Genomic DNA, 11462 nt, shown 5'->3' on the forward strand with positions numbered 1-11462 from the left:
CCCCTTCTCTAACTCACAGCTCCCTCATCCTCCAGGTCTCAGCTCAGTCATCCTCATCTCTCAGGAGCCTCCTTGGGACCTTCAGGCCTGGACTTGGAGCTCTTCCTAGACTTATCTTCTCTGGATCTGGTATACAGGTCACTTTTGACTGCACACACAAGTAATCAAACACAACAAAAAGCACAATTTCTCACCCATCCATTGGCAGGATGGCTGGGGGACTCCATGCTCCATGTCTCCTGTGGAGTGGCAGTGATTCACTGGGACCCATTTTCCTCATGGTCATGCATAAACTCAGAAACTCGAGCCCAACCAAAAAGTTCCACTCTAAGCCTCTACCTGTGTCCCATTGGCCAAAACAAGGCATGGGGCCAAGCCCAGAACCAAGGACCCTGGAAGTCCATTCCACCTATGACATCACAGAAAAGGTGAATATGTAATACTAATGCTACAGGGAAGTGAAGAATTGGAGCCAACCGTTCAACTGCCCCACCTATATTAACAGCACCTACTACAGTGCATTACCATTAATCTGTGTGGAGTCTTCTCTAAACTGAACCTTCTTAAAAGCAGGGACTACCTTTATTTTCATCTTTGTATTGATAATGTGGTATACAATAGGCACTTGAAAATATTTGCATGAATTAATGAATGGAGATAGGCAACACTATTCCAGGCTCTGGTCCTTCACAATGCCTCTCCCATGGGTCCATTGAATATCCTTACTCTGGTCACCAAAGTGCAAGTGAAAGTTGCTCAGTTGTGTCTGACTATTTGTGACCCCATGGACTATACAGTCCACGGAATTCTCCAGGTCAGAATACTGGAGTGGGTAGCTGTTCCCTTCTCCAGGTGAGAAGGGATCTTCCCAAACCAGGGATCAAACCCAGGTCTCCCGCATTGCAGGCGGATTCTTTACCAGCTGAGCCACCAGGGAAGCCCAGGAAAGCAAAATCAGTTCACATTGGATCTGGTTCCTACTGGATTTGAGAGCAAGGGAAAGGGTCTCCCAACTTAAGTCCCTTGACCAACTTTGGTCCATGTCCTTGATGGTCATTGGCATCCTCCCTGGAAAGAGTTCTCATTGTGTCTGACCCAGTTGGGTCCTGATGTCCCACCGGATTGCAGAGTAAAGCGGTAGGGCTCTAGAACACATTTTTAAAAAGTATTTCAGAATCTGATCTGCTACTTGGCAATTTGATTTAGAGCAAATGGAAGAAATGGAAACATTTCTAAGCAAATACTTCCCTGATTACTTACACATGCAAATTCATGGACTAAATTTAGAGGTGCAATTAAGCATCTAGTTATTTTGGAGTCCACACTTACAGGCCAAATCAGATGTCCAAAGGAGACACATGGTTGGTTTATTCCTGTATATTTGCTTGCATCCTTAACTCTGGGCTCTCACCTGAAAAGAATTCACTGGCTCACAGGTCTCAGTGACCCAGGTGTGGGCCTAAAGGAACGAGGTGGCTGAAGGGCATGCCAAGTTTTGTGATTTTTAAAGGAGACAGCTGCTCAGAATGACGCGTCTTTGGGCAGAGAAATGAATGGTGGCGCTCTCCTCTTAGAAAACTGGAAATAAGGACAGAACAGGCACCATCCTCAGCACAGCTGTCTCTCTTGTAAAGAATAATTCATGGTCCGCTAGCCAAAGCCAGTACTGGTTTCCCATGTGGCAATTAGCATTTCACATGCTTTCGTGATTCTTATGAAACTGTTAATCCCGCACAATTGTGTGCCAAATGACGTGCTCAGATGCCAGTTTTACACATGCAAAGCAGATGAGTGGTTTGGAAAGTTTGTACTCATTGTTACTTTGCAGGCAAATGGCATCACCCCCTCAGCTCCTAGTTACAGTGACCAATGGTTCAACTTTCTTTTTGCCTTACCTATAAAAGCATTATTTGCTTAAGAGTTTCTTCACAGAGCATTCACAGATCCCATTTCCAATAACAATCAGGAATTCTTAACTGGGAACTTGTCAGTGATGGTCAGCACATGCCCATCTATGGGCACTGATGACCCACTTTGGCCTGACTTTCTGCATCAACATTACGGAGAAAGACCTCCTTTGACAGGCGCTAAGAGAATGGCCTGTGCTGTCTGCTCTGTTTTCAACTCTCTACCCCAACCTCTTTGGCACCAGGGACCAGTTTTGGGAAGACAATTTTCCACAGACTGAGGCAGGGGGTGGTTTTGGGGTGATTCAAGAGCGTTACATTTATTGTCCATTTTATTTCTATTATTATTACATCAGCTCCACCTCAGATCATCAGGCATTAGATCCTGGAGGCTGGAGACCCCTGCTCTATCCAACTTCCCCACGGCTTTCCCTGCTGTAAGCCGCCCATGGAGGGTAGTTCTATCACTTAGTCTCTGCTAAGTAGGAAAAGAGGTCTTCTGTGCAGAGAGTGCGGAGTTGAGAGTGCAGAGTCCCTGTGGTATGTATGGGTGATTGTTTAAATACCACTCAATGAGAAACTACCACATGCCAGGTACTGTTCTTATAAACATTAGTGTATTTGCTCCTCAGGAACAACCTTAATGACTCTACAAGATATACATTATTATCTCCATTTTTTGGATGAGCTGAGGCAGTTTTTCCAAGTCCCAAGTAAATAGAAAATCTGGGACTCAAACTCAAGCCTCTCTAAATGTAAATCCCAGGCTCTTTACCAATTATTACAGGTTTCCCCTACCACCCTATGGATACCACAGTTCAGTTCAGTTCAATTTAGTCACTCAGTCATGTCTGACTCTTTGCGACCCCATGGATTACAGGATGCCAGGTTTCCCTGCCCATCACCAACTCCCAGAGCTTACTCAAACTTATGTCCATCAAGTTGCTGATGCCATCCAACCATCTCGTCCTCTGTCATCCCCTTCTCCTCCTGCCTTCAGTCTTTCCCAGCATCAGCATCTTATCCAATGAGTCAGTTCTTCTCATCAGGTGGCCAAAGTATTGGAGCTTCAGCTTCAGCATCAATCCTTCCAACAAATGTTCAGGACTGATTTCCTTTAGGATTGACTAGTTTGGACTCCTTGCAGTCCAAGGGACTCTCAAGAGTCTTCTCCAACACCACAGTTCAAAGCATCAATTCTTTGGCATTCAGTTTTCTTTATGGTCCAACTCTCACATCCATATGTGACTACTGGAAAAACCATAGCTTTGACTAGACGGACCTTTGTCAGTAGAGTAATGTCTTTGTTTTTTAATATGCTATCTAGGTTTGTCCTAGCTTTTCTTCCAAGGAGCAAGCATCTTTTAATTTCATGGCTGCAGTCACCATCTGCAGTGATTCTGGAGCCCCCCAAAATAAAGTCTGACACTGTTTCCATTGTTTCCCCATCTATTTGCCATGAAGTGATAGGACCAGATGCCATGATTTTAGTTTTCTCAATGTTGAGTTTTAAGTCAGCTTTTTCACTCTCTTCTTTCACCTTCATCAAGAGGCTCTTTAGTTCTTTGCTTTCTACCATAAGGGTGGTGTCATCTGCATATCTGAGGTTATTGATATTTCTCCCAGCAATGTTGATTCCAGCTTGTGCTTCATCCAGTCCAGCATTTTTCAAGATATACTTTACATATAAGTTAAATAGGTAGGTTGAAAACATACAGCCTTAACCTACTCCTTTCCCAATTTGGAACCAGTCCATTGTTCCATGTCCAGCTCTAACCGTTGCTTCTTGACTTGCATACAAATTTCTGAGGAGGCAGGTCAGGTGGTCTGGTATTCCCATCTCTTTAAGAATTTTACACAGTTTGTTGTGATCCACACAGTCAAAGGCTTTAGCATAGTCAATGAAGCAGAAGTAGATGTTTTTCTGGAATTCTCTTGTTTTTCCTATGATCCAATGGATACCTAGAGAAGCCTTATGAGGCCCCAGTCCAGTTCTGAATCAAAATAATACTTGCTAATAATTCCTTCCTTGCAAGACATTTAATTTCTTCATTGTGAATATCACTGCATCTGGAAAAGCAATATCCTCAATTTGGCTGGGATATTTTCTGAATGTACATTTTTCATTGAACACGCAAAATCAAGATTGTAGATCCCTGCTTGCTTCTCCTTCCTCCAAAGGTAAAATAGTATGGGACTTCCCAGGTGGTTCAGTGGTAAAGAATCTGCTGCCAATGCAGGAAACATGGGTTTGATCCCTGGGTCAGGAGGATCCCCTGGAGAAGGAATGGCAACGTGCTCTAGTGTTCTTGGCTGGGAAATCCCATGGATAGAGGAGCTTGGCAGGCTATGGTCCATGAGATCTCAAAGAGTTGGACACAACTTAGGGACTGAGCTTGCAAGCAGGCAAAAATAATATGACCATGTTGAAATCTTATGTTCTCTTATCTACCGCATTTTTAGCAGACAGAAGCAAGAACCATGGATTGTTATCTCCACATGGTATGGTGCATGAAGCTCAAAAACATCAACTAGTGTCTTAAATAAGCCTCTAGAGAGTTATTCCTAGTGAGCTGAGAATGAAACAGAAGGACACAGAATCTGTGACTTTTCAAAACATGTCTTGTTTCAGACAAGAGGATTCTGTGCTCAGCTTGCAGCTACTATCTCTGGGTCTTTTAGAGCATCCTTAGCTAACATAAGGATTCCTTGGGTTCCCAGAGTGATGGAACATTGGGGGGCTGGCCACATCCCATGGATATGCTGGGAGGATTTACTAAGAGATGGATGATGGAGACTGCTCCCCAGGAGCCTCCAGAGTTGCTAAGAGCCTGTACCCCATGCTTGTCAGGTAAAGAGTACACAGCACATCTGTCACATTGGGGAAGGGGAGAGGGGAGGTGGAGAGAGTTGGGTGCAAATGTCCAGTGAAAATGGAGACGAAGTGTTTGTGGCTGAAAGAAGCATCCAGATGACTTGGCAAGGATCACCGTGCTGCCTTTTGTCAGAGCTCTGCTTTCCCTTTGTCTCCTCCATTCAGGAGTTGGAAACAGGCCTGTCTGGCTGTGACTGTTCTCAGAACCTCTGGGAAGGCTCTAACTCCTGAGACCTTTTGCATTTCTCACATTAACAACTCCTCCTCTTGTTGAAGAGAAGTAGCGAAAACACTTCCTGGGTCAGTGGCTGCGTGGCCTGGGTCTCTGCTGTCTCCAGTAAATGGAAAGCCTGCACCCACCCCTCCTATACAAAAGTGTGAGCAGCGCAAACATGGTGCGCAATGCTCTGCTTCTAAAGATAATGTAAAGGATCAAAGCAATTTAGAGAATGGACTATAGACCAAGGTGGCCATTGCACAGCTTCTGGAGTCAAAAAAAAATTTTTCCCCTTTATCCTTGTTACTTTAAGCTTATCTTTTAAGCCCAAATGTTCTGTGCTTCAAAATTTTTTGTGTCCAAAAGTTGATAACTGAAATGTAAACGAGATTAGCTTGAGGCCCTCGGGGACAGTGAAATCAGATGATGCGTCTGTTCTACAGCTCCAACCCAAAATACACCCTACTGAGGCTTCTTGGGCTCTGGGTTTTCTCACTTCTGCTTCCAGAAAAATTGTTCTGGGATGCTGTCTGCTTCTCATCAGCAACATTTCCATCGTGGGTATTACAAGCTGATAAAAGGCAGTGCTCGGGCTTGCCATCTCCCCTGACACCCCCTGGAATTTCTGTTGGCACCAAGGTGCTGATGGTGAACATATCTCCAGGGTATTCAAAGGGAGGATCAGCATGACTGCCGTCACATTTATTTGGTCATCATGAGCCTTTCTAATTAACTTCCAGCTTTTTCAGGGATTTGCATAAGAAGAAAGGCATTGGGAAGAAAAAGTCTTCTGTGGACTATTATTTCTCATTTATTCTCATTCCGAAAAATAAAATCCTGCACAGTCTTCAAGGCCTAGTCTCAAATTTCACCTCCATCATGAAGTCTTCAGCAATATTAAAAGTCAGAAGTTTGTTCTTTTGCCTCAGGGTTTCCCCAGCCCTTTGAGGGTAACTCACAGCACTCATTACATTGGGTCTAATCTTTTAGTTCTTAAACTATGAATCTGCCTCTAGACTGTAAACCCCTGCTTGGCAATAGGTCCTGTTCTACTCTATATATTCTGGATCCAGCATGATGCCTTACATGTAATACATTTTCAAGATGTTTGCTGAAATGATTGAATCTATGAAAATGTCTTTGAAATATCATTTTCCAGAGATATTAAAATGAACTGTTTTAGTGCCTCTGAGACTTTATCATGCATCAGGATGACTTGGAGGGCTTGTTAAACCCAGACTACATGGGTCCCACTCGCAGAGGTCTGTGGTGCTGCTGCTGCTGCTAAGTCACTTCAGTCATGTTCAACTCTGTGCGACCCCATGGACTGCAGCCTACCAGGCTCCTCCATCCATGGGCTTTTCCAGGCAAGAGTACTGGAGTGGGGTGCCATTGCCTTCTCTGAGGTCTGTGGTAACGCTGGGTAATTTACATTCCCAACAAGTTCCCAGGTGATGCTGATGATTTTGACACAGAAGCCACTCTTCCGAGAGTGCCAAACTATTTTTTTCATGTTTCGATATCTCTGACATCAAGCTATGTCTTAAATTTGTTGGCATGTCAGTTTAATTGACAAATGTTTTTGCAGTAGTGTATAAAATAATGGTCTTACAATCAACAGTATCTTACATTAAATGAAATCTAAATAAATATTCTCTAACAGGTCTGACTCTACTTTATAAAGCATAGCAATGAAATGTTTAAAAACTGCAGCCCAATACTAGTTCTAGAGAGCACATACTTAAGATTGTGGTGCTTAATCTTTATAATGGCAACAGAATAAATCATCTTTAGGGCCTTGTGTGAGAGCCATAGAATAACAAATTAGCTCAATCTAGCCAGTAACATTGAAAAAGGTAGGCATTTTCACATAAATTTTTGGTGACTGTGAAGGCCAGTCTCCTTCTCTAAAGTAAAATTTCATGAGGTCAGAGTTAATATCTGGTTTTACTCATCACTGTAGCCCTAACTCTAAAAAACTTCCTGACACAGCACTCAATAAATATTTGTTGAATGAAAATGTTTATTTTAAAAAGCCAGCATTTCAGAGTTTCTTAGCTGCTGTAAACAAGATGAATTATGAGATACGTCATGGTTTATTGGTAGAATACTCACCAGCCAATGCCTATACTGTTGACTTTCTTCTAGGCAAACAATAACAACAGAACAAATCAAGAGCTTAACAACCAAGATACCCATTAAATTAAAAGTATTTCAGTTAAGCAAGTGTCCCAAGGTCACAGACCCAGACATGTTGTCCCAGCTGAATTCTTGCAGGGCTGGGCCAGGTTTGCCATCTTCCGGAAATGCTGTTTGTTGGGAAGCAGTGGTAGCAGAGGGAAAAGAATTCCTTCTGTGGGGTGTTTTGCCAAGAAGAAGGTTTCAACCCAGACTAATCACTATTCCCATAACCTTACTGGACTTAAGCCTAAAGAAACTTTGGCATTTAATGTCTGAGTCAATAAATATCATCATTTAATCCTTTTCATGAGTTCAGAACCAACTAAGAAATAGACACAGGAGTCAGATAGGAAATCTCAACACAGCAGCACCAGTGGTAATACTGTTTGGAAGATGCAGTTTCAGTGCAGAACATGAGCTTGGTAAGTGAGCCACTTCCCCTGAACTAAGCAGACCTACCCACTGTGTCTCAGTGGCTGGGTCACAGCCAGCCCTGGACAACTGGCACCTCCACACCAGGGCTACAGCCCGCCCTACTCTGCTCATTCTGTGGCCCAGAAAGCAAACAGCAGACCTTCTGCAGGATCGCAGCTCTGAAAAAAGAGAGCATGGAAATGGCAGTATCACATATGTCTTGATTCTGCTGTGTCTCAAATGGGGAGATGGGCCAGATTGTTTCTCTAACAGAGACTCCCCAGCGTGGAAACACAAAACGTAGGCAACGAGTGTCCTCTCCTAATGGACAGTCTCTCCTCATATGCCATAGGTGCCTTAGAAATATAGAACTGGCTGGTAGTATTCAAATAATGTTTCTTGATTTCTTCAAAGCATCATAAAAACTTCAATTTTTAAATTATTCTGATGAATATTCCTTGAATGTCTACTACTACAAAGCACTGTATGGGACTTCCCTGGTGATCTAGTGGCTAAGACTCCAAGCTCCTGACACAGGGAGCCGAGGTTCAATCCCTGGTCGGGGAACTAGATCCTACGTGCAGCAACTAAGACCCAGTGCAGCCAAATAAGTATTAAAAACAAACAAACGAACAAAACAAGGCACTGTAGTCTTTCCTAGCATGGTCTGTAAGGTTATCCCAGTCAGATGAGCCTATAATCAAACCGTGATGGAAACATCATCAAGCACCAGGACAAGCTCCCCAGTAATATCCCTAGGGGGCTGCTGCAGGAGTGGACTGTGTGCTGGGAGGGACTTGGCGCTTTCAGGGCTGATGACACTGTCGGGTACGAGATAGGGATGGGCCAGCATCCAAGGATTAGAGAAAGTGGGGAGAATGACAGATGGCTCCTCCACTTTAACTCTCTCTCCAAACTAATTATCATACATGGACAAAAAGAACAGAAAAAAAAAGAGGGAGAGAAGTGAATGAGAAAAAAGAAGGGACCAAAGAGACCAGGAAAGTATCAGTCATTCCCAGGAAAACGGCTGTCTCTGTGACTCGAAGCCTGCAACACTGAGATCAGACCTTACTCGTGCCATCTGCTCTATAATGGCCTTGTTACAAGGGATCGCCGCTCCAGAGGAGGATCGCTTTATTCAAGTTTCGGTATTTGTTCCTGAGGGAAGACTTTGGTTGTTGGTTTGAAAGGCACAATCAAAGTTCATGGTGGGTCCCCTCTGGCTTTCCTGCCATGGCATTGCCCACCCCACATGGAGCTTGCTGTCTGCATGAGTCTGTGAACTCCTCTTGCTCAGCAGTGGGCCCTCCAAGGGCTCCGCCCAGGGCTTTGAGATAACACACACCTCTACGTGGTGACCCCGTTTTGACTGTGGTTCTGAAGTGAGTTGTGATCTTCTCTGTTGGTGGCAGCACTATTATTAAAGTATCTACCATAGAGGCCTTTGCACTGCTTTGCAACAGAAAATGAGGGAACATTTGGGCAGAAGGGTGCAAAAGTCTAATAAGCGCCCCACCCTGATGGAGGAAAACCTTGCTGGAGCAGCTTCTTGTAAGGGCTCTACTGTTCTTGTGGTTTTCCATCTCTGGGCAAGACACTGTCGCTGGCAAATGTCATGTCAGAGTACCCTAAGCCCGCACATCTGTGTCATTATGACATGGAAGGACCTGGAAGCTGGGAACTTATGAAAGCAACGGAAATGGATGGTAGGAGATGCCTTAGTCCATGGAATGAGAACGATGCATTATTTGGTTAAAGCCAGGCATGATCTTTTTGAGCAAACTATAAGTCATCAGTGGGTTCCTTGTATGTACCTCCAATTTCCCATCACTAAAAACTGGTGAAATACAAAGATTGTATCCATGCTGGCCTCTTCCTGGGATGCCCAAATCCCACTCTCCCTCTCCTGAATCTTCCACAAATTTCTTTTCTCATGACAGTCTGATACTTTTGCGTCAGGGCCTTCATTACTATTTGTTAAACATTCTAATTTCAGCTTTTGACATGCTGTGACCTACTTCTCTGAGTTAGGAGGTACAGAGGGCCAGCTTGCCTTTCCCTGTATATAGTTTGTCCTCCAGCTTTCTCTCTTGGCCTGCCTGAATATTTCCCATATGGTCTGCTGCTCCTGGGTTTTGTTCTGATGTGATGAGAAGGATATCTTCCGGATGATGTTATGACTAAGGAAGGTTCTACCACAGTACAGGAACAAGAACAGCGGCACACTGCCTGGTCTGTGAGTAGATACCTTTCTTGGTCACAGATACTCAGCAGAGCACTGACGATTCTTATCTGTCCTCTCATCTGTGAACTGTGTGAACTTAAGACAAACTGTAAAGGAAGCATAGAACTAAAGCATTTGGGTCGATCATTAAAAATCATTCTGAGAAACTATTAGAAAACACAGCTCCATGTAGGGACTGAGCATGAAAGTGGAGCTTCAGAGAAAATTTAGAGGAGCAGCTGAGAACAACCTTAACGCATCAAAAGTGTGAGCCTGTCACTCTGTGTGGGTGGGATGTATTCCCAGAGTCGCATTTTAGAGGAGAGTCAGGCTTTGGGATGGAGAGATGCCAAAGGAGAATATTAGAAGTCAGGTAGGTGGAACCAGCGGAGAAGGCAATGGCATCCCACTCCAGTACTCTTGCCTGGAAAATCCCATGGACAGAGGAGCCTGGTGGGCTGCAGTCCATGGGGTCGCTAGGAATCAGACACGACTGAGCGACTTCACTTTGACTTTTCACTTTCATGCATTGGAGAAGGAAATGGCAACCCACTCCAGTGTTCTTGCCTGGAGAATCCCAGGGACGGGGGAGCCTGGTGGGCTGCCGTCTATGGGGTCGCACAGAGTCGGACACGACTGAAGCGACTTAGCAGCAGCAGCAGGTGGAACAAGGGACAGTCTCCAACCTTGAGTACATGTGTGTCACAAACAGTTGTAATTATTAGTGGAGTGTTGAAAACAGTATATTATCTATGAAAAATCTACCCTCAAATCCAAATGATCTGTGCACCCCAAGAAGGATAAATGCAGGGATAACCAAACCTTGGCATATCATAGTCACATTGCTGAAAACCAAGACAAACAGCAAATGTTAAAAGCATCCAGAATGAAGAAAAAAAAAACCACACATTAAAATGAAGGATGACTTCTCAGAGAAACAATGGTGCCCAGAATACAGAATGCAGTTTTAAAATGTTGAAAGGATAAAACTATCAGCCTAGAACTCTACAAAACTACCCTTCAGAATTAAAGTAGGATAAAAGACATTTCAGAAAGATAAAAGCTGAGAGGATTCATCTTTTCACATCTATACTACAAGAAGTAATTATGGGGAAAAATGAAAAATAACAGGGTAAACACCTGGGGAAATACAAAACAATCTTTTCCTTTTATAATGATGTAGATAGATAAATGATATTTCCTCCTAAAATCAGGAACAAGATAGAGAGGTAGATAGGTAGAGCTATGTAGATACAGGTGTATATAGCCATTCATGTAGATATATATTATATATAAAATATTATTAACTGAAGCAAAAATAGTACTGTATTGTGGAGTTTATAGCATATTTGGAAGTCATATATAAGAAAACAACATCACAAAGGGTGGGAGGAATCTAAAGGAAATATGCAGTTGGAAGATTCTTATAGTGATTCAGTTCAGTTCAGTTTAGTTCAGTAGCTCAGTCGTGTCCGACTCTTTGCGAACCCGTGAATTGCAGCACACCAGGCCTCCCTCCCTGTCCATCACCAACTCCCAGAGTTTACTCAGACTCACGCCCATCGAGTCAGTGATGCCATCCAGCCATCTCATCTTCTGTCGTCCCCTTCTCCTCCTGCCCCCAATCCCTCCCAGCATCAG

This window comes from Bos mutus, chromosome 11, assembly GCF_027580195.1.
Source record: "Bos mutus isolate GX-2022 chromosome 11, NWIPB_WYAK_1.1, whole genome shotgun sequence".
NCBI classification, from domain to species: domain Eukaryota; kingdom Metazoa; phylum Chordata; class Mammalia; order Artiodactyla; family Bovidae; genus Bos; species Bos mutus.